Genomic DNA, 25367 nt, shown 5'->3' with positions numbered 1-25367 from the left:
CCCTATGTAAGCCATCTCCCTTTGGGGAGATGGAGGCGGGATACAAAAATAAAATTGTTGTTGTTGTTAGGTCACTTTGATATGTGCAATTTCATGCAGGTAGTAACTAAGAAAGACAATGCCACACACTCAAACTAATTTGGAATATGTTTTATAAACTTTTTCTAAAACTCATATAGAATATAATTCCAACATAGATTTTAAAATATTTCTTCAGAAAGCTGTGAGTGAAACACATGTTTCTGTGTAATATCATTCCATCTATAGGTTGGCAACATTCAATAATGTTTTCCATTTACTTTTGATTATATAGTGTCATGATGAAATATGATATATGGTTTGAATAGAATTATATGAGAGATGTATGAATGGGATCCAATTGGGCTGAAGACACAATTCAAAAGAGATGAGGCCTGGAAAACTACAAGAAGAAGGTGAAAAATTCAGGAATTGTAACTAAAAGTTGCTGAACTACTGACATTGATGAACTGTTGCCAACGATTAACTGTTGAACTTTTGGGAAAAAACAATCTTTTTACATTAATCAGAGACAATGGCTCTTAAGTTAAGAAAATATTTTCAAGGTTTCCTTATGTTAAGAAGGAAGTCAACACAAGGCTTAAGTCATTTACCAATACCAATTAGAGGAGTGCAAGAAAATTTTTCCTTAGTTTACTTTGTGCTATCATTTTGTTTTGACTGTTCATCTATACCAGTGATTCCCAAAGTGGGTGCTACCGCCCCCTGGTGGGCACTGCAGCAATCTAGGGGGGCAGCGATGGCACCTATTGGGACACAGGGTTGGTGCCAGGGGAGGGGCGGTGCCTCTTCCCAAGTGCCAGAGATTGGGCTGAGCACCTGAGGCACCTGTTAGGACACAGGGGGCAGAGTGGGCATGGCTTCTTCCCAAGAGCCCAAGACAAGGTTGAGAATCTATACCTCTCCTGAGTCACTTGTTGGGACACAGAGGGTGGAGCTAGAGAAGGGGGCGGGGCCTCCTTCCAAGAGCCCAAGACAGGGCTGAGCCTCTATACCTCTCCTGAGAGGCCTTTTAGGACTAAAGGGCAGGGCTAGGGGCAGGGGCTTGGCCTCTTCCCAAGAGTGTGAGACAGGGCTAAGGCTCCATATACTTCCCCTGAGGCACTTGTTAGAACACGGGGGCAGCGTATAGAGGTTCAGCCCTATCAGGCACTTGGGAAGAGACCCCACCTCCTCCTCTAGTCCCGCCCCCTGTGTCCTGGCAGGCGCCACAGGACAGGGATAGAAGCTCAGCCCTGCCTCAGAGCTTGTAACTCCACCCATTCCAGTCTTGGCTGCCCATTTGTGGCCCCACTCCCTCCCCCTCCCCCCCAGCCCTGCATCTTGGACTAGGGGAGAGGCTCAGCCCTGCCCTCTTGAGCAGGAGCCACGCCCACCCCTCTAAGCCACACCTCCCTTTCCAGGGGGATGCTGAGTAATATTTTTTCTGGAAAGGAGGCGGTAGGCCAAATAAGTTTGGGAACCACTGATCTACACAAAACAAATGACATTTCCGTAGGAAATGAGAGACGACATGAAAACTAAAGCTGCACCATCATTGTGCATGCTTTTATTTCTTTTCGTTTAGGCCCCGTAACAATAAGCAGGTAATGACAGAGTGCTGTGTTCCCATTACACCTGACATGTATCAATGGGTGTTAATAATAATATTAATATAAATAATGATAGTTATTCTGGCACCCCAAACTGATTCTGGGTCCGGAAGAGTAGTGTCTCCCAATGACATCTGATGTGGATCAAGGGGTCTTGAGAATCATATTTATTTTAAAATCAAGAACAGCAGTTATTCTGGTACCCTAAACTGAGTCGGGGCCCAGGAGAGCAGTGCCTCACAATTACATCTGATGTTGAAACGCCCTCCATGTGTGGTAATTTTCACCCCTCTAGCCCAAAAACCAGGACCGGGGGGGGGGGGGGGGATGAACCTTGGAGGCCTTCCTATTGCAGCCAATGGTTCAAAAATTTTAGTTTTTTTAATTAAGCCAGATGAAAATTCATGTCGTATAGGCAGCCCATTTTTTTAGTGGGACACAAATACAAAAATGAGATGACATGAATGAAACTACACAAAACAAACAGCAATTCTGTATGAATGCACACCTCTAATACCAGTTACTCAAAGTCAACATCTGCTAGGAAGAAAGAGATGAAGCCAGGTTGTTTCAGGCTGGAAAAAACATCTATATATCATTCATTTACAACTTTGGGACAACATCAGCAGGAAGTATTGCTACATAAGAGATCTTATTACAATTCCAAAATTGTGACAGACAGCAAAGCTGTTCACCTGCCATGCCCTATGGAAAGAGATGGTGTATAGGAAGTGTCAGATCTGCAATGGAAAGCAGTAGTCTGGACACTTGGCCTCCTTTTCTCAAGGGAAGAGAAAGGAATGTGTTTTCTTAGGGAAAGAGGATGCATTTTGGCATTTTAGAAGTTTTAGAAGTTTTGGTGTGTTGGCAGATTTGCAAGGCAGTAATCTGGCCTAGGAGATGTTCTTCTCCAGGAGACAGCAGGAGAGATGGTGATGTATGCATGAGGATGATGAAAGGCCTGCATCAATAGGGGTATAGCGTCTAGATCCAAGGAAGTCATGCTCCCCCTCTATTCTGCCTTGGTCAGACCACACCTGGAATACTGTGTCCAGTTCTGGGCACCACAGTTGAAGGGAGATGTTGACAAGCTGGAATGCGTCCAGAGGAGGGCAACTAAAATGATCAAAGGTCTGGAGAACAAGCCCTATGAGGAGAGGCTTAAAGAACTGGGCATGTTTAGCCTGCAGAAGAGAAGGCTAAGAGGAGACATGATAGCCATGTACAAATATGTGAGGGGAAGTCACAGGGAGGAGGGAGCAAGCTTGTTTTCTGCTGCCCTGCAGACTAGGACACGGAACAATGGCTTCAAACTACAGGAAAGGAGATTCCACCTGAACATCAGGAAGAACTTCCTCACTGTGAGGGCTGTTCGGCAGTGGAACTCTCTGCCCCGGACTGTGGTGGAGGCTCCTTCTTTGGAGGCTTTTAAGCAGAGGCTGGATGGCCATCTGTCGGGGGTGCGATTTCCTGCTTCTTGGCAGGGGGTTGGACTGGATGGCCCATGAGGTCTCTTCCAACTCTACTATTCTATGATTCTATGATTCTATGATTCTATGACTGATGTGTATGTGAATGCTGAGTAAAAATGTAACCCTCCCCCTTTGTTTGTTAACCAATGTAACTGTAGGTTGTTTGCGGATTCAATGTAGTTACATAGAATCTGTATGTCTGTATGTCTGCATGTTATTCTGTAAAAGTTCTGATATACCCTCTCACACTGAAAATTGTAATACAAAGATCCTTTGTTTAAAGGTATTCAAGACAGAGCATAAATCAGTAATTAATGTGTTGTCCAAGGCTTTCATGGCCGGGATCACAGAGTTGTTGAATGTTTTCCGGGCTGTATGGCCATGTTCTAGAAGTATTCTCACCTGACGTTTTGCCCACATCTATGGCAGGCATCCTCACAACCTCTGAGGATGCCTGCCATAGATGTGGGTGAAACATCAGGAGAGAATACTTCTAGAACATGGCCATACAGCCCGGAAAACATACAACAACCCCAATCAGTAATTAATTTCTTGAGTCTATATATCTGTGCTTGATTGAATTGTTAATGGATATTATGAGCTGAGCTGAATCCAATGTTGATTTTTGATATATTACATTCCATGTAACACAATATTTTATTTTCATAAAAGGAACAAGAAAATCTTCCTTGTTTGTACTCTTGATTCCAGTTTCGTATGATCTAAAACGTGTATTTCACAGAGGTTTGCCTTTTTCCTAACAGAGGGCTAGCTGAAATTCATAAGGCCCAAAAGGTCTTTTCTCTCAGAGTGCTCTGTGCAGACACATAAAGTATTTATATTTGTTTTGTTCTGCTGTAACTCAGTTATGTGCAAGATAGAAGAAAGGCTTCATGGAAGTCTCATAAATGACTACATGAAAAATTATACTTTATGCTATAGTCTTTACCAATATTATTGACCATAGTATTGCAAGATAATGAAAAGCAAAATGGATATCAGCAGCAAATTTGTGTCATGGATTTGTTGTTGACTGGCTTAGCAGCTTGAATCTGAAATATCTGTCTTCATCAGTACAGAATATTTTCCCATTCTTCCAACCCCTGTTTTCTGAAATTATATATCCCAGAAAAATCACATGATCTGCCTATAATGTAGCTGTACATTTTGTATTGATGACCTCTTTTCAGAATGTATTTTATACAAGTATTGGAATAAGGATTGGAGTCTCTTCCCTCATTTCTGAAGAAACACCCTCTTGAAAACCAGCTCTTATTCAAAGAACTGGACACTTCAAGATGATGATATGCTGCCAGTGTAACAAATGTGCCATCTTTGCATATGAGACACAATCATTCTCCTTCAGCAGAGGTCCATGCTTTCAAAAGGTCCCATTATATCATTTTTATTCTGCTAAAGGGCATTCAATTGACCCCAAGTAATTTCCTTGGTACGTCTGGTTTCAGCAAGTTCAGCTGGCATCTCATTTTCAATATATTTCCATGATATTTGTTCATTCCAAGCAGCTCTACTGAGGCATGTTAAGTTATGCTGGATGACAAGCCCTCTGGCCCTGGCACCTTTCAAAGTACTCTACGCAAAGCCAATCAAATGTCTGCAAACATCTCTCCATATCCTCCTTTAAAATTATACATTTTAAAAATCCTAAATATGTGTGAGAACATACACGTATACCTCTATTAAGTTTAACTGCCTCTTTCTGTCGCTATTGTATGTATAACATATGCCCTTTCATTTAAATTAACCTCTGTTCCCTAAAACAATTGAAAAAGATGTATTTCACATTATGTTTTACATGTTATTAGAATTAAGTGAATAGACAGAGGTTAAAAAGGTAAAGATTTCCCCTGACGTTAAGTCCAGTCATGTCTGACTCTGGGGGTTGGTGCTCATCTCCATTTCTAAGCCGAAGAGCCGGCGTTGTCCGTAGACACCTCCAAGGTCATATGGTCGGCATGACTGCATGAAGCGCCATTACTTTCCTGCCAGAGTGGTACCTATTGATCTACTCACATTTGCATGTTTTCGAACTGCTAGGTTGGCAGGAGCTGGGGCTAACAGCGGGCGCTCATTCTGCTCCCAGGATTTGAACCTGGGATCTTTTGGTCCACAAGTTTAGCAGCTCAGTACTTTAACACACTTCGCCACTGGGGTTCCCTAGACAGAGGTTAGGATATAAATAATTTCTTGGGTTTTGACAGTCCAGCACTAAACATGAGTTTGGTTCTATTGCATTCATTAAGCGTTATTCTCTGGTAAATAGGTATGTATTGGTGCCTAAGAGTCATACATGAGTATTCAAGGGGGAAGAATAACTATTAGACAATTGCCCAAATCCTGTTTAGTAATCTGATGTTGACCTATAAAATCATCTGTTGACAAAAAAGCAACACAGTACAATTACCCTTGAAACAATAAGTCTACACTAGTTGAAAGTGACAACAGGATTTAGGCCAATATAGAAAATGGAATCAGAAGGGTTTATCACAGATGGGAATTTGCCATCTAATCTCCAAAATAACAAGACCACACAACGATATGGGATTAACCATGAGCAATTTTTTAAATGTTAACTAATTAACCTTTTGTGACTTGAAAAACCTTTCTAAAGGGACATTAACTTGGAGTGGATTAAGCCTAGGCAGTGGTCATCTAGGACCTACTCCTCAGCTAACTTGGGTGAAACACCTGGGTCCCCAAAGTAATAAACTGTGCCTTTGCCAGGGCAACCACTCAGAGAAATGTGACAGAGAATTCTGCCTCAATTCAAATGGATTGATTATGGCCAGAACTCTTCCCATTTCAAGGCCATTTCCATTTGACCTCACTTTGGTTATTTAAACCACAGGCGAGGGTTTCCATTCCTGGCCTACACCATAAAGAGGTGCCTTAGATGTACAAAAAAATGTAAAACAATTTCTGTTTTGCACCATAGATTTGGGGAAAACATCTGATTTACCCCTATATATATACCCCCCCCACACACACACACATACATGCACACTAAAATCGTCTGAATGAGAGGTAAGAATGAATGCAATTGTCTTAGTAACTTGCACTCCTTCAGCAGAGCTTGAAATACATCAAAACAACATTACCCATCCTAGCCTGGTGTAGTGATTTGAGTGTTGAATGACAACTCTGAGAGATCTTGGTTTAGATCTTTGCATGGTCATGGAAACTCACTGGATGACCTTGAGTAAGTCATGCTCTCTCTGCGTCTGAGGTAGGAAATGGGAAATCTGTTCTAAACAATCATGTCCAAAACACACTTTGTTTTAGGTTCACCATAAATCAAAAATAATTTGAAGACAACACACACACACACACACACACACACACAATATCATCTATAGCATGTTCCAATGAAGGACTTCCTGTTGTGAAGTAAAGTAACATAGTTACTGCTAATATTATTTTGTGACTCCATGCTTTTCTCATGAAATCCCATTTAAGACTTTCTTCTGTTCCTTATTCCTTTGGAGGTCACCAAGACAGGCCACTGAAAGAGTGCTGAAAGCCAAGATCTATGTCTGTGGAAAAAGTTGAAGTTCAGGTCCCTGCTAGTATACTGAAAGTGCAATGTTTAGTTCCCAGGTAGGGCAGGGAAAGACATTTAACTGAAACTGAGGAGTCACTGCCAATAAGTGGTGGCTATATTGAGCTAAAGATGCCAAACATTTAGAAGACTGGATCATGATTATTCTCATTGAGAAACTAACAAAATAACTGTGTTTGAAAGAAGAAGATTAGTTTCTGGAAGAGATGGAAACAGTCCAGTTTGCAATTTATATGCTAGGGATATAACACTTCACTGTTCACATTCTAGTACATAAGAAAGTGAGTTCATTTTTGTTCCTGTCACCTGGGAGATAGCTTGATATTTTCTGTCATCTCTAGAGAATATTTATATTTGCTAAAGCCATTTTGCACAAATTATACAAAGTGTACAAACTGGGGGTGAAAAGCTAGTTTAGGTGCAGTCTTGCTGCATGGTCTTCTTAAAATAAAAAAGGCAGATGGGTTGGGCACTTGTTTGTTTGTGCTTTGAGTAAAGACATTTTGTAAACATTGCAGGAAACCCAGCTGAAAATACTGCATATTGTCTTATTCTCACATTGAAAGGAGAAAATCTTATGAGAGTTAACGAATGATAATAATAATAATTTATTTGTTTGACCAGTCATATGACCATTTCAAAGTGCAACATAAATAAAAACAAGGCAAAAAGGATGGGAGGACAGGCAGCTGACCATCTGTTTGCCGACAAAATCTTATTTTCCTGATTCTTCTTTCAGGAAATGTGCTCTTTTCTTGATAGCTTTCAGGATAAAAAGGCTTACGCTAATTATGGTGGATCTTTCTTGTCCTTGCAAGAGGACTGTCAGAAGATCATTTCTGTTGGGAGACCTAAAATTAGTTAGTAATGGATGTAAGTAACTGTATCTAAGTTCGGCATATGCTGGGCAGTCAATCAAAAAATGTTCGATATCTTCCACTATTAGATCTCCCCAGACACAGAATCTCTCATTTCTTGGGATGTTACAGTAGCGACCAGTTTGCATCATAATACCGAGTTGTTCAAACCTGGCCCTGGTGTATATTCTTCTTAAGGCCAACGGAACTGGAATAGTCAGATAGTGTTCTAAATGAGTATTCATTTTGTGGGAGGCTAAAAACTTTGTGGCAGAAGACCTACCTATACTTGCTAGGTCCAATTGAGCATAGATATCATGAGTACGTTGCATGAGCACTTGTTTTGCCCTAGGTCCTAGATCATTCAAAAATTGTAAAGGAAGGCCAATTTTAGCCATCTCATTGTTTAAGGCCACTACCCATGATGACCTGTGAGCAAGCTGGTCTTGATCCTCTAAACATAGGTGAGGAAGTCTACTGGAATTCATCTGATTTACATTTGACCAGTAATTGAATTGTCTCATTAAAATTTGAGCTTTTACTGGGAGCATTCCTAGCTCTGCCCTTACAGCAGCCATCAGTGTTGTTCTGGAAAGTCCAAGGAGAATGCGAAGCTGCTTAACTTGGAAGGCTTCGATCTTGGCCAAATTGGTGTGCCCCCAAATTTCGGCCCCAAATATGAGTGTTGCCATTATTTTTTTCTTAAAGATTTCCAGGGCAGGCCTGATTGTGCCTGGGTATCTATGATGGTACAGCTTGTAAATGGAACCTGCTGCTTTTGTTGCTCTTTGTATACTATGAGTAATAGAGTTAATGAATGCTCAACAGACATATTGAGAGAATCTGCTTTTAAAAAAAATTGCTTAGCAATATTTTCTATGTAATTTTCTATGTAATTTGGAAAGTTTTTTTTTAAAAAAATTTGATTAAAGGGGACTGTAACAAAATTATTTGCCATCTAAGATTATGAAAGGGAGACCAAGAGTCAGTATAATATAGCAATTTGAATGTAGATCAAGGACTCCTAGAGACTGGGGTTTTAATTCTGGCTTAGTCATAAAAATAGGTTACCTTGATTAGTTACATATTCACATACTAAGAGAAAGGCAATGAAAAATATGATCTGAATATATTTTGCCATTAAAACTCTAAAATAAGGTCACTATAAGTTGAATTTGACTGTAAGGCACATAACAATATAGGATAACATCAAAACATTAGAGTATCAAAGAAAATCAATAGCTTACTTTTTTCCTGGGAGAACAGCCATCTAACATTTGGCTGCAACCTGATAAATTGTCCAATAGTCATTAATTCAACTTGTCATCTGTCCATGTGAATTTTATTTGGTTTACAACAGTAGCATATAACACTCTCATTCAAAACAAATGAAGTTGTGTTCATAAAACCAAAGGATATTAAGAGGAAAGCCCTGACACACTTTTTTCAAGCCCTCACAAATAATCACAATATACTTGAGTTGCCTGTCATGGGAGAGAAAATGCATAAATCTCTCAGATAATCTATCTACATTTCAAGTTTCATTTTCATTATCTTCTTATATCAAATATTGTGCTGAAGACTTACCTATAACCACACATTACAAAGAAGAGTGGTCCCCAGATGGATAAACTGCTGAAATAGAGGCCTAGATATATTCCAGATTTTTTCCCAAATTACTCAATTTTGAAAACCGTTGACAATACTGAAGCATGCTGAACATTTAATAATGTTGAAATGTGGTCTTTATAGGAAATTGGCAAAATGCATATTGATTGGGTCAGAGAGTTCCTTTTTTAGAAATAAAAAGAAAGGATATTGGAATCATTTTGTAAAATAACATTTTTGCACAATACCTTAAGAAGTTGGTGTAATTGGAGGAAACATTTCTTATTATTCTTTCCAGCATTAACCTTGTGTTTATATCTTCCATTATTTTATGATGTGAGCAAATTTAATTCAGTCAAATGTTGGAAAGAGAAAAACTATATAGGCTGAGAGTTCTGTGTGATAGTATAAAACCTAAAACAAGTGTTAAACTTAAAGAGAAATTGTCTTCATTCAATATACTCTAGTAATCTGTTTGCCAAATCTTTCATTTTGCTGACCTTCCTATCATCAAGACACAAGCAGAAAAGCCCCTGTGAGGCTTTGAAGAACTTATATTGAATTCTGAAGAAAATACAGAAATTGCTTACCTTCCAGCTATATTCCTTTTAACTTGACAACTCACTTGGAGCTTTCATAGAGGTTAAACAACATGCTTGGAATAAGATTTATAGAAATCGGTAAAATCATGGGTCAGATTGTTCCTGTGCACAAGCAATTCCTCTTTTATCAGTCTTTCACAAAGATCAGAAACAATTGTTACACCAATATATAATATAATATAATATAATATAATATAATATAATATAATATAATATAATATAATATAATATAATATAATATATATTTATATAATTTATAAATATAATTTATATTACTATGTCTGGTATCTGGAGTAGTGTACTCTCTGTCTCCATCTGAGGCCCCATCTACACAACCTGAAAATCTGGAGGGAAGTGGTATAAAAGGGCTAGTGGTGATGTTCAGAAATTACAACTCCCAATGCACACTGGAGTGTGTGTTTAGCCCAATACAGCACATTAAAAACCTCACTGGAAAGTCCACAATCAATGATATAATGTGCTGCAGCAAATAAGTGTATGGTCTCTGCAGAGCAGGAATTTGGGAGCAACATGCACAGCACTTGTGGGAACTGCCATCTCTGGAATATCTGGAAGGAAACATCAGATATGGCACTCTCAGGAAGACAACAAACATCTTTCCTCTGCTATGATTCCCATTGCTGATTCTCATCCGATGTTCAGCAAATTTCTCCCAATGAGATAAGAAAAAAAATATTTATACTCCATTGATTTGGCATAAGGGGAGCTTTATGGATGACACAAGAGCTTCTTTGTAATTCCTAGGGTGCTTGTAGAATTCTCAGGAGCAGAACTGGATGTCTTTAATAAGCATTCTGGACTAAGTGGCTGTGTAGAAGCAGCCTGAAAACAAAAGTAAGACGTGGTGTGGTTTTTATAATTTTGATATTCCATTTTTAGAAAAACTACTAATTTAGAAAACTCCTATTTTGTGCTACATTTTTCTTTTCCTTTTTTAAAAGATATAACTGCTGATGTGTGATCTGTTTTTAATAATAAAATAAAATAAAAAGATACCCAATTGGAATTGTGAAAAAGTCATCCACACCATTTAATGAGAACTGATATGAAATTTTGCATCTATTCAAAATAAAAAGTAAGATACATGTGATGGAGCTAGGCTAAATTTTATTAATTACAAATACCTTAAATGGAGTCTTCCTAAGTGTGACATTCCTTCAAACAATTCCTTTGCTTCCGATCTAGAACATAGACCTGTGTGGTAAAATTGGCCTTATACAACAATTTCCTCCACTGACCCTGTGGGCAACCAATGCAGGGTAGGGAGAAAAATCTCTACACAGCCCTGTAGGTGACTAACTGCAGTCTACGCTGAAACACTGGAGGGGAAAGTGTGGATGACAATTAAGTAAAGGAGCCAAAGATGGAGTAAACAAGGACGTTATACCACACCAAATGTTGTATCATGACACCAAGCATCATGTTTTTTCCATGTTCTGCCTTTTCCTCTGAGGGCCCTTCCACACATGTATTATAACCCAGGTTAAACTGGAGTAAAAGGGATATCTGTTTTCACTCTGGGGTGCTGAAAGATTAGTTTGCTATCAGCCCATTATTGCGGGGGGCGGGCGGTCCCAGGCTCCCCTTCCATGATAAGCATTTAAATTGTTTCTACTCTAGAGGAGAAGTGCTCAGCTGTAGGCTTGCACACATTTTAAGGAGGCCTTTTACTTGTTTCTCTACTCTAGAGAAGAGGTGCTTAGCTGCAGGCAGGCAGACATGCAGGCATTAATGTTTTCTAGGCCTGCACGCCACACACACACTCTTCAAGGCAAGGAGGCAAGTTCTGTTTCTTACTCTAGTGGAGGTGCCCAACTGCATGCAGACACACACACTTTCTGGATCTGCATGCCACACATATGCACTCTCCAAGGCAAGGAGGCAAATTCTGTTTCTTACTTTAGAAGAAGGCACACACGCTTTCTGGGCCTGGACGCCACACACACACACTCTTTCCACAGCAAGGAGGTTGCTCACGAAAAGCAGGTGAGAAGCTGGGATCGGCTCCCACTTGCTTTTGTGTCAAGCTGATTTTTGTACTGGGAAGGGGCTTCTCATTAAGTGCTCCCAAAGGTAAAAAAAAATATGGAAGAACAGATGTAATGAAGGAAAACAAATCTGCACACAAGTCTACTCTACAGTAATTTTTCTTAGATGAAATAGAGCTGTATGTAGTTTTCAAAGTGCAGCATCACTATACAGTTCAATAACTATGTTATTGGTAGATTTATTTCAGCCCTTTTTCAAATAATGCTTAATATTTCACAGCACTCCATAGAGACTCTTTTCACAGCTGTCATATAGTGGGTCAAAGTTGCAACATTGTTTATCTTTGTTAGTTCCTGACAAAGCTCCATCTTCACTTGCCTTACTATCAATTTATGTTTGTGTCTCCGGAGTTTGAGTTGTCTTTTTTGTTCTGCTATTGCATTGAGGTTGAGTTGCCTTTTGTACACTCAATTTCTGTTTTAAAATACTGCCAAAATGATATTATATTGGGAAAAGGTTGTGTACAGATGTGTCACTATGAGTACTGAGAACATTTTCAAATGAAAGGAGGATATTAATGCATTCTAATATGTTGTCATACGAATGCCGTTTATATACATGGCACACCAACTTGTACAATTTCTTTTCTGCTGAAAATGTTCTGACAAAAGGAGAAGGCAAGAATTTTCATGCCAAATCTTCTGTCATCTGGGTTAACCTCACAAATAATTTTTAAATCAGAATATTTGAGTAAAACTTATGAGTCTATTTTATGTGAAAGTGAGGAATTACCGTGAGCCCAGAATGCACTGAAAAAACTAAGTTTTGAAAAATAACAAATATATAAATAAAATAGAATATCTCATTGTCCCTAATTTGTTTCCTGCTGGAATAAAAGCATCAACCTTAATATTAATCATCATTACAATAACATCAGATGAGATTATATTCATAAAAATAAATGCATGCCAACATTCTAAAATGAAAGCATAAGAAGGGGAAAAGAGGAAAAATACATATTAAATGTGGTTTATTTTGAAGCAGTTTTATTTCTGTTCAGATTTTACTAATAAAACATCCAGAATATTTAATCATCAACATCTTGGATACTATTCATCGTTTGTGTATGTGCCTGCAATGCCAATTTGAGGTATACTAGTATGTTTTTAAACAACATCAACAACAAGCTATTTCTAGAATATTAAGTAGGCTATCAGGAATGATTGTGTTTCCTGTAAATATTGGAAGTTGGAGCCCTCTGGATCTTGGGTAGGGGGAGTCAAGTTAAGGCAAAAATGTTACTCACAGTAAGAAACAATTATGTGAGGATAACTAAGCTTGATCAGAAGATGCAAATATGTGTCTTAGTTGAGAAGTAGGAGATGTGATTCTGCATTGAGGAGACACAATTTAAATTACCACCAAAAGGAAGTACTCTGATCCTCTCTGCTCTCATCCATCATACTCGTCATTTCTGTCTAGCTATATTTTGGTAAGTGCCACACAATGACAATACTATCTTCTAGAACCTTCAGAAATCAACCCAGAAAATTAGGGAACATAAGCTGGATGATTCTAGTCTTCTCTCACATCCTCCACAAATAACTATAGGGTTGTGACAGTGGTTGCTACAATGAGTTGGAGGGAAGGGACAGTTTAGTTATTGTTTTGGGAAAATAATTAATTCTTCCTTTTGCAATAATAAAAACATCATTTGGATGTCTAAGTGAGTCTTATGCCTATCAAAGATGCTAACTGAATACTATTCAGATGCATCCAGAGAGAAACTGTCAATCAAAATTCATTGTGCATATGTTTTGTCTTTTCCAAAGGAAACAGAACAGCTTGTGAGCCAAAAAAAAGAGGGTTCCAACCCCTCTGTTAAATCCCATCCCTGTAAGTGAAACTCTCTTTTTGAGAACAGGAAGTGAGACACGAGGTGAGGGAGTACCCCCAGAAGGGAGTCAAGGGAAATAGCATAGAACACCCTGCAACCATTTGTCAACACAAATTATCTGTTGAGAAGTCAGGATTTTTTTTTTAATCTCTCGGGCTGTCCAAACCCATGGGTGCCTTTTGTTCTTTTTGTACATTTTAGCCCTAAAGTAGAATTGTTGAATGCCAAATAGAAGAAATAATGGTAGCAAAATGGGACCTGTTCGTGCTAAAAAACCTAAGTGTTGTTTCTGACAGTCAACCCTCTCTCTCTCCCCCCAACCCTCTGCTCCCTGACACTCATCTACTTTCTAGCTCTTCCATTCTCTCTTGCATATGTTTTAGCTTCCTGTTATTAACCACTTTATTTGACTTTTCTAATCAGACTCAAAATACATAAGGAGCAAACATGGAAGAGGCATGAAATCCCTATGATGCTCCCTTTCTCTGAGAAATATATACAACGTATTTTGACTTTCTTCTCCAATGACAAAATGTAGAATAACACATCTCAATGTGGAATCTGCCCTGAGTCCCCTTGGGGAGATAGGGCGGAATACAATATTATTATTATTATTATTATTATTATTATTATTATTATTATTATTATTATTATTATTATTATTATTATTATTATTATTATTATTATTATGTTCTTAAGAGTTGTATGTTTTTGTGCCTTGCAGCAGCTTAAAGCAAGGAATGGGGGATTTAATAACAGATTGTGTTATTAAATCCCCCATTCATTTAAATCCCCATATTACTCATTGTCCTCTAACAGAAATAAGACTTCTGGGAGGTTTCTAATTCTTAATTGGAGGCCTAATTCTTTTTGTTCAATTTTCTCCTGTCTTGCTTCTAATTTTGCGTTTTTCATTTCCAAAATGTCTATTTTTCTTTCCAGTTTGTCCTGTTTCTTTTCCATCTTATGTTCTTCTTGTTTGATTTCTTTGATACTCTTTTGGATTTCGTTCATTTCCTTTTTCATTCCTATTAGTTCCTCCGATAAGTCCCTCTGTATATTAAGCATTTGCTCTTGAAATGATCTTTGATTTTCTGTAATTTTCTGAAGTTCTTTCATAATGTCCTTTAGATTTGGGTCCCCCGGCAATGAGTTCCTTCTTTCGAACACTTTCCTATCCTCCATCCTTCCTTTCTGTGTCGCCATTTCTTTTTCTTTTCTTTTTTTTCTTTTTTTTTTTTTTTGGTTATCTCTATTGGTTGGATTAATTGTAAAGGATAGAGGGTAAGGTCTTTAGGACCTAATTTTTATTTGGGTCTACTGTTCTGTAAGATAAACCTAGGGGGTTTAATCTATTAAGCTCACTCTAGAGCCTTCTGGTTAATGGTCCCTTCTACCACCCTCTTTTCTTTACTCCAGCTTCTTATAAACTGTCCCTCCTTCCGTTCGTCTACTTCTCCTCCTCGTCTGTCCTCACCCCTCCGTCTGCTTCTCCTCCTCGTCTGTCCTCACCCCTCCGTCTGCTTCTCCTCCTCGTCTGTCCTCTCCCCTCCGTCTGCTTCTCGTCCTCGTCAGCGTCCACTTCTCCTCCTGGGTCTTGTCCTTATTCCTCGTCCACTTCTCCTTCTGGCTCCGTCCGGGTCAGTCTGAGTTTATTTTTATTTATTATTATTATTATTATTATTTTTATCCGTTGTAGATTCCGCCGCTCGGGTTTCTTTCCGTTTTAACCTATCTGGAAGTGCCTTTGCCTCTCTGTTGCTCTTAATGTGAATCGCCTTCCCTTCTCGGACTCTCCATCGCCCTCTGCCCGGGCCACTTGCTATTGCTCCTTCCTCGTCTGGTCCGTCTCCTTTGGTCTTCCCTTCCTGTTGTGCGCTGCTGAATTCTTGCCGGATCCTCCTCTAGCCGAGCCCAAAATAACACGTGCTGGGCACAGGACTCTGTTGGAACCTTGCCAAAGTTCTGCCGGACTTTTGACTCAACTGCTCCCAAGACACAACAATCCTCTCAAGGTCAGCTGCGGCACTCTAATCTGATCTCTCGAGGCTTTTTTTTTTTTTTCCCTCCCCTTCCTTGCCTGGCGTGTACCGGTGGTTTTTCCAAATTCCCTGGATTACTTATATTTCTACTGGGTTTAACTCCTTCTGGTTTTCTTTAAGTTGACTATTTAATCTGTTTGTCTGTTTACCAATCTTCCAACCCTCTTGGTTGGACCCTTAATTATTGGCTATTGCCGCTTCGTCCCGTCCGCCACCCTTAGGTCCCTCGTCCGGACCCCCTGGGCTGCTCTCCTTGAGGGAAAACAGTTCTCAGGGGTCGTCGGCGGGGCTCCAAAGGTTTAGTTGGGTTTGGTGAATCCTTGAAGCCGCGTCCTTTATGTTTGGGCTTCACTTAAGCTCCCTTAGATTCCTCTTCTTTCGTGCCGACGGCCTCAGATTCTTTTCCTCTATTCCTCTATTACTAACAAAACCTTCTCTCATACACCAGTTATAGATTTCTGTTTCATAAACTCACGTTTCGTGTGTCATCCTTTTTTCTTCTTGGTGAAAAGTACGGCTAGGCAGGCTGTTAGCGGGAACGGATCGCCGCCCGCGCAGCTTCGTCCCGTCCGCTGCCCCCTGTTCCCTCGTTCGGACCCCTGTTGGCTGCTCTCCTTGAGGGAAAACAGCTCTTAGGGGTCCTCTATGGGGAACCAAGGGGTTTAGCGACTCTTGAGCCTCAATCCGCTCAGGAGGGGAGCTTTTTAGCTCTACCTGGACGTTCTGAGAAGCCGGTGCTCGAGGAGCCCTCAGCCAGCCGCCATCTCGCCGTACCCGGAAGTCCCTCAGGAGAAGGCAAGAATTTTCATGCCAAATCTTCTGTCATCTGGGTTAACCTCACAAATAATTTTTAAATCAGAATATTTGAGTAAAACTTATGAGTCTATTTTACACTCATCTACTTTCTAGCTCTTCCATTCTCTCTTGCATATGTTTTAGCTTCCTGTTATTAACCACTTTATTTGACTTTTCTAATCAGACTCAAAATACATAAGGAGCAAACATGGAAGAGGCATGAAATCCCTATGATGCTCCCTTTCTCTGAGAAATATATACAACGTATTTTGACTTTCTTCTCCAATGACAAAATGTAGAATAACACATCTCAATGTGGAATCTGCCCTGAGTCCCCTTGGGGAGATAGGACGGAATACAATATTATTATTATTATTATTATTATTATTATTATTATTATTATTATTATGTTCTTAAGAGTTGTATGTTTTTGTGCCTTGCAGCAGCTTAAAGCAAGGAATGGGGGATTTAATAACAGATTGTGTTATTAAATCCCCCATTCATTTAAATCCCCATATTACTCATTGTCCTCTAACAGAAATAAGACTCAACAGGTTTGGTACAACTTATTCAAAAATAAATTATTATTATTATTATTATTATTATTATTATTATTATTATTATTATTATTTTATTTACCCGCCTCTCCCCATTGGCTTGACATGGGTCACAGCACAGTTAAAAACACACAAATACTATAAAATTCTTCAAACACGCATTAAAATTTGGTTCCATAATAGATATAGATCAAAGTATTTATGTAAAATATACCTTAATCACACAGGACAGAGACCAAAACACATGACATGAATTAATGCTTATGGACTGGCTGGGTAAGCCTGCCGAAAGGGATAGGTCTTTACATGGTTTTTAAATTCTGACAGCTGATCTAGCTGTCGGAGCTTTATGGACAGGTCATTCCAGAGTCTTGGGGAGGCTGATGAAAATGTCCTATGGGTAAAGGTTGCCAGTTGGGTTCTGGCAGGCTGGAGTAACCATAGGGTAGGATTGCAGATTTCGCCTCCATGTGTGAGTCTTGATACATTTATAAATTGCAATAAAAACAAAGGGAAATGGGGGCGGGGGGAGAATAGGGGAAGGGAAGTGGGGAAGGGAGAAGAAGGGAAGATGTGTATAGGGAGTTGGATCTTGGAGAGTAACGGGAGGAGGGGGAGGGGAGATATATAAGGGAATTGTTGCTTCATTTTTCATTGTAGTTGTTTCGCTTGTTAGTTGTTCTGTACCATCTTTTACAAAACTGTACACATCCCCTCTTCTCTTGCATTTTGCAGTGGTGTTTTTTATCTTTTCCTTTTATTCAATTAGCATCTTGATATTGTTGTCTTTCATCCATTCCCTTAACAGTGTCCAATCCATAGTTTTTATATTTTTCCTTGTGTTATAGAGATTAAGAAAGTCAGTCTATCCATACTCATGATATCTATTATTTTCTTTAACCAATCTTCTTTTGTCCATGTGTGAGTCTAATGTACTCTCTCATACCTCATGTGCTTCTACATCAATGTTTTCATGGTTCAACACTGACAATATAATGCAGCTTCAAGACAGCTTGAAACTGCAGGGGACACAAAAAACATGCTGCCAATGTGCACTACACCACACATTATAGGTGATAGGTAAGGTAAAAGTTTCCCCTGACGTTAAGTCCAGTCACTCTGGGGGTTGGTGCTCATCTCCATTTCTAAGCCGAAGAGCAGGTGTTGTCTGTAGACACCTCCAAGGTCATGTGGCCGGCATGACTGCATGGAGCGCTGTTACCTTCCCGCCGGAACGGTACCTATTGATCTACTCACATTGGCATGTTTTTGAACTGCTAGGTTGGCAGAAGCTGAAGCTAACAGCGGGCACTCACTCTGCTCCAGGATTTGAACCTGCGACCTTTCGGTCTGCAAGTTCAGCAGCTCAGTGCTTTAACACACTTCGCCACCAGGGCTCCAAATATATCCCAGATCCAGGGCAAAACTGACTCCACAAAGTATGGAGTGCATTGTAGACACTGCTGTCAAGAAAGGCATGGCTGGGCAACAGGGGACCAATTGATCCCCAGGGAGGGGTAAGTGATTACATCTGCTGTTAACTATAACTTTCCTTCTTAAATAAAAAAAAACCTGTATGCTTTCAGTGTGCTGATGTTCATCTCTGCAGGAAATAGTGAAAAAGAAAGAAACCTGCATAACAGTTTGAGGCCACACTCTATATTCAATCCTACCACTTCCCTGGCCTCAAACCAGTTCTAGTTGTGGTAATCTAATCACCCATACAGTGACACCAGTTCCTTGCAAACTGGTTCCAGACTGCCTTATAGTTTCATAGATGTGCCATAGTGCAATGTTATATGATGTTCTCTAGTCATGAAAGGAGCCCAGGTGGCTCAGTGTGTTAAAGCTGCTGAACTTGAAGACCGAAAGGTCCCAGGTTCAAACCCCAGGAGCGGCGTGAGTGGCTACTGTTAGCTCCAGCTCCTGCCAACCTAGCAGTTCGAAAACATGCCAATGTGAGTAGACCAATAGGCACCGCTCAGGTGGGAAGGTAACGGTGCTCCATGCAGTCATGCCGGCCACATGACCTTGGAGGTGTCTATGGACAACGCCGGCTCTTTGGCTTAGAAATGGAGATGAGCACCAACCTCCAGAGTCAGACAGGACTGGACTTAACGACAGGGGAAACCTTTACCTTTACCTATTCATGAAATTAAAAAGTGGGAAGAAAAGAGGGACTGCTCCTGCTGAGCCTGCCTGTGATGGGATGTTGTCCATGTGCATGTCTGTTTTTCAGACATTATAGAAATGTTCAGCATGAGTCAATAAGATCTGTGCTGTCATGAGCAGGAACTGTCCCATCCACCATGCACATCAGCTGTATGTAGAAGAAATATACGTGAACCTGTATAGTTTTAAAATGAAGCCTCCACCCTTAGTAGGAGAGATGGAGAGAAGGAAGAAATCCAGCCTGTCTCTCTCACGCGCCTCTGAGAATTGCTCCACTTCCTTCTCAAGCCCATAGAAATAAATGGGAGCTGCCTGAGAGCACTACAGTTCAAGGTTGTCATGGTAACGTGACAAGACGGTTAATTCCTGTGTTATGCTGCCGGCCAATTCAGAATGCCTGGCCACTCTTTCACTTCTTCCCTTGCAAAAGCTCTCCTTTAAAAGCCTGTATTACCATTTTATGTTGAAGATGGGGTGAGTTAGGCAATTTAAGCATATGTGAAGCTTCACTTCATTCCTAAGGAAACGGCTGAATCCACATCAGCCAAAATGCTCATGTGCAACTCACCGTTTTGCCTCTGTTTTCCTCTTCTGTGGAGATAATCTACATGAAAAGCAGTTTACGAGGTCACTTGCACATTGCATGGAGTTATTCCTCACCATTGTATGTCGATCAAGTTTTGAATAGAGCAAATAAGACATTTTTTTTAAAAAAAATCATTTACAGTTATAGTAATAATTTTAGAGGCAACCTCTTAATTTGCTCATTTTTTCAATAAGATAATGACTGAGAGAAAATGTTTTAAGTCATCTGAATGGATATGATACAAAAAACACTACTTCTCATGACCTATAGAGTAACACAAGATGGCAGCACAAGGCATAGCACAAAACAGCCATCATATTTTTATCATTTCATGAAGGCTCACTGCCAGAATTATAAAACTAACTATAAAAGTCATTTTTAGACCAGAAAGAGAGTGGCATTATCTCTCATTATGCTATGCTACTGTTATAAAGGGGAAATAGTTACAAATACAGAAATATTTGTCAAAGTGGTTGCTTTCAAACTCTAGTGAATCAGTCATTGTTAAGATTGCAACAATAGAAACCATCATCATGATATCTATTTTTCTTCCACTTTTCTCCCATAATTATGACCCAAAGCAGCTTTCACTTTTATAAACCATACATATTAAAAACCTACAAATTTTATAACTGTTAAAATAGAATTAAATACGGTTATTGTAACACACCTGTTAAAACAATAACTAACAGTTTAAAAGTGTTAAAAGGGATTCTTAACCTCACGCACCACCCTTTGGCCCTTCTTAAAAACTTTCTATTTTTAACAAAGTTTAAGAAAATGTATGCATCATGTAGTGACTATGTAGCATTCTTTGTTGGGCGTATACATAAGCCCTTGTTTCTCTGGAAAGTATATTTTTAAAGGATTTTAAAGGATTACATCCCATCCCTTTTCATACCCTCCTGGATATGAAACAGGAGGGACCAATTCACTCCTCTTTCCATAGGTTGATTCAATACACTTCCTTTTTTAAAATTAAATTAACTTTATTTTAAAAGTTTTAAAAGTTACATTAAAAGTCGAACAAGTAAAACAAGAAAAGAAATATAGAGTATAAACACAAAAAATTCCAAGAAAAAAAGAAAAGAAAATATAGATGACCTTCAATTTATCCTGGCCAAAAAAGCAACAGCATAAATGGCACCCTCTGACAACCTTATCACATTGGATGCCAGAATTGCCATGGATCATGGCAAATCTGGCACCTGACTTATCCCTCACCCCGTCCCAGTTGATTTCTATGCAACATGGGGAGCCTCCCATGTTGCTGCCATCATGTCATAGGCTGGTTCCTCTCCATTGGCACCATGGAGCCCCATCAGAAGTAGCTCTACATTGAGGCATGGGAGTCGGTGGGCTCCATGGGACCAATGGAGAGGAAACGGCACATGCCACCAATTTTAAGCCTGTCTGATGAGGTCGCAGGCCTCCCAATGTTGACTCCTTTCTCGAACAACTCCCCCTCCCTCAAAATATTTTTCAAAACTCCAAAAAGTTTAAAGTCTTTTTTAAAAAAATTGAATGTCCCTTCTTTTAATTATAGGCTTCTACACCTCAGCCAAATTTATCATTTTTATCATCTAATCATCTGTTGTTGGTGCTGCTGAGTTCTTCCATTTCTGTGCATAGAGCAATCCAGCTGCTGTAACCATATATTGCAAGTCTACCATGGACATTTTTATCAGTCAGATCAACTAGATATTTTCCCCCAGAACTTTCTGGATCACCTTATGTAATTGAATCCAGTATTTCTTGGCATGTTTCTACCAAGTGTTGGAAATCTCTTTATACATCTTAGAAAGCTTTTCAGTAATCATAAACCTTCAATACATCATTTCATAAAAAAACTCTTTCAAGTGATTATATAATGTACATTTTAACCCCTTGCTTCATATTTACTCTCATTGGTCCAACATTATATTGTGTCCAACATTTTGTGCCCACTTTGTCATGCATTGTTTAACTTGCTCATCTGCCATTTCCCATTTCAATAACATATTATACATTTTAGCAATTAAATGTTCATCATTAGCACATAATGGCAATTCAAATTCTGATTAACTCAGTTCAAGACCAACTAATTTCCTGTCTAGCCTAAATATCTACATTAAATGTAAATAAGAAAACCACTGAAAACCAAAAAACCCTCTGAATCAATTGTACTCTTGTTTTAATTCTATATTTTCCTTGTATATTTTCTAGGAGATCTTGATAAGTTAACCATTTCTTGCCTTGTGTCTGTTTTTCTATAAAAGGCTTCTTGCGCAGATACCCACTTTGGCATCTTTGGGCATAAGATTAATTTATATCTCTTCCATATTTGTAATAGAGCATGTTTAATATAATGATTATAAAATCCATATTTATTTTACCTCACCATACCATATGTAATCATGCCAACCATATCTCAAATCATGTCCCTCAAGTGCCAAAAAACATAGTATTACTCAACAAAACCCAATCTTTTATCCCAACTATACAGCAAGCGGCAAAGTCCCGCCCATGGGAGAAAAGTGGGACAGAAATGAATTAATAATATTATTATTATTAATAATAATAATAATAATAATAATAATAATAATAAAGTTTCAGATCAGGTGCACCTAGTCCACCCTGTTCTTTTGTGCCTTGTAACACCTTAAATTTAATTCTTGGTTCTTTCCTTGCTATACAATTTTAGACCTATCCTTTTGCTATTGTTTAAATGGTTTATCTGTCACTATCACAAGTATGATTCAATACACTTCCAATACAAGTGAATACAGATGTAACGGCAGACCCAAATTCAAATGTATGAAGGTGTTGATTAGTCCTGTATGAAAATGCAACTATAACTTGAAGTTGGAAATGGTAATGACATGGGGTTAGAGGACCATATGAGGATAACAATCTGTCTTGGTTGCTGTGATATTCATTTACAGTATTTAAAAAAGTGGGGGGGGGGAGACAGAAACATTGAGATGTATCGTTGACTATTTTATTTTTAGAAACGATAATTAACAGCAATATTTGCAAACCCTGTTGAATAACCATCACATTTTATTGACGTTGCTTGAGCAAATAGCCAAGCTGTATGATTTTTGCATTAGAGACACAGTCAAAGGAGAATTAATAGATCCTGTTCTCTTTCATCTGACCTTTCAAAGTTTCTTGGGAAATCAAAGGAGCATCAATTCTGAATCTTTCCAAAAATTTGCCCTTTCTACATAAACAGGGTAATTTTCCCATCTGAAATTCAGGGACCATAAGACTTTTCAGTTATTTATTTTTATTCCCCTTAGGAAATATTTGGGATTCTTAAGGAAGTCAGCATGGTGAAATGAGCTGAGTGTTGGAACAAGATTGCAAGAGACCAGAGTTTGAATTTCCATTCAACCATGGAAACTCTGACTTATCTTGGGGAATTCACTTTTTTTTTCTTTTGAAGAGGTTAGCAATGACAACTCTCCTTTAAATAAATGCTGCCATGAAAAATTTGTGACAGGACTATCATTACTTGAAGGCACATAATAATAACAACAAAAAGTACTTTTTAAACCATTGCAGCATTCCATTTAGGTAACAGAAGATTTGATTATTTACAAATGCCTGTCTGGTTTCCTACACATAACAAAATCTTAACCGGATATGTCTATTCCTATCTCAGTTTTCTATAGATATGTGCATTTCCTACCATTACATATATTTATGATTTCACAGCTGCAGCATTCTCTGCCAGCAGGCATTTGAAGAAGGGTAAGGGGCACACTGCTGGGCAGGTTGTGGGTGGGATTCTGTAGGGGGGGGGTTGTGAGTTTAAAACACTATTTTAAGTGTACTTATTATATTTTAATTTGGCCACATCATGAGAAGACAGGAAAGCTTGGAAAAGATCATGATGCTGGGGAAAATGGAAGGGAAAAGGAAGAGAGGCCGACCAAGGGCGAGATTGATAGACGGTATCCTTGAAGTGACTGGCTTGACCTTGAAGGAATTGGGGGTGGCGACGGCCGACAGGGAGCACTAGCGTGGATTGGTCCATGAGGTCACGAAGAGTCAGAAACGACTATGCGACTGAGAGAGAGAGAATTGTATTTAATCTATATTCACACAGTGCTGTTTAATTGTTTGATTTTTTGTTTTTTTAAAAAATGTATTCACTCTGTTTTAAATTGTCATCAAAGTGTGTAATTCTTAGCTACTTTGAGCCCCCAAGGGATACATTGGGGGTATAAATAAAAAAGTAAATAAATAAACATTGTAGCAAGCCTTAAAACCAAGCTAAACATAAAATAACAAGTCTTAAACTAGATCTCCTGCACTCACCCCACCTAAACACAAAAATACATGAAGTAGCTCTTTAGATCCAACTAATTGCAAAACTATAATTTAAAAAAATCAGGGCAATTTATATGTAATAGAGAATTATTATGGTAAACTTTAAGGGTTCTAAACATAATCTCCACTGCACACGTAAGATCACTCTAATGTTTCAGTCAGAACTATGGCTGGGACCAATATCAAACTTGTTCTGGATTTCCTCTCCTGCCCCCATTATAATACAGCTTGATGGTTCTTGGGCATATTGCCATAACCTATTGGTGGCTGGGGAAGATAGAGCACTTGGATACTGTCCAGCTGCAGTCGAGCAGTAGGGAGAAAGAGGCAACTGTTTTCCAATTAGAATCTGAAGCAAATCTATTGTGTCATTGACACAGGAGTCGCTGGCTGTGACTGACAACCAATCTACAATTTCTGGTGCATCAATTTATGGAATACTGTACCAACCAGAAGCAGTATGTTTTTATATAGTGGTTTTAACAACTTTTAATGTGATGTATAATGGCAAATAAAATAATGATTTTCCACTGTTACCTCTTTGCAGAGGCTTAAGTATGGTATGTAGCCAGTGTCAGAAGCTTGTAATGGATTCCTTAAATTGATATTGAAATGACAAAGGGATGATTTAGTCAAATTAACCACTTTTCCTTTGGGGACGAGTACACAAGTGCCTCATCAAAATCAGTGGGATATATACAATTGTTTTAATACTGAAGTAAATTGTGTCCTCTCTTTTCAAATCATGATATTAGAAAGCACCACTTGTGGCTGCCCAGTCAAAATGTTCAGGGTAACTATTCAAATTAAAAACAACAAAGCAACTTCTGGAACATTTCCTGTTATCTACTGAAAATTAATGTATTTTGACAGACTGCCATCAACCAATTTAGCTTTCAGGCTAGCTTCTCTGATACAGGGTTTCACAGCAGCTGGAGACTAAGGCAAGGACTCTTGGACTATCATTGCCATTTTTTATTTTTATACACTCCACAGGTTATCAACATGAAAAGCAGCCACACTTCCTCACCTTAAGAGCCTTATTAAACTATCACACACAGACTGTTTGTATGATGAAAACCCCCTTTTTATTTGTGTTTATTTTTTCAGCATTAAGCTACACCAGGTTTGTCTTATCCTTTTATTCATAGAGTTGAAAATCAAGGACTTGTTTTTCACAAACAAAGAAGGGACAGGAAATGCATTCATATGCCTCTCTTCATGTTTTAAAAAAATCC

The sequence above is a fragment of the Anolis carolinensis genome, chromosome 3 (genome assembly GCF_035594765.1).
Source record: "Anolis carolinensis isolate JA03-04 chromosome 3, rAnoCar3.1.pri, whole genome shotgun sequence".
NCBI lineage: Eukaryota > Metazoa > Chordata > Lepidosauria > Squamata > Dactyloidae > Anolis > Anolis carolinensis.
The sequence above is the reverse complement of the archived record's forward strand: the minus strand, read 5'-3'. Positions refer to the sequence as shown.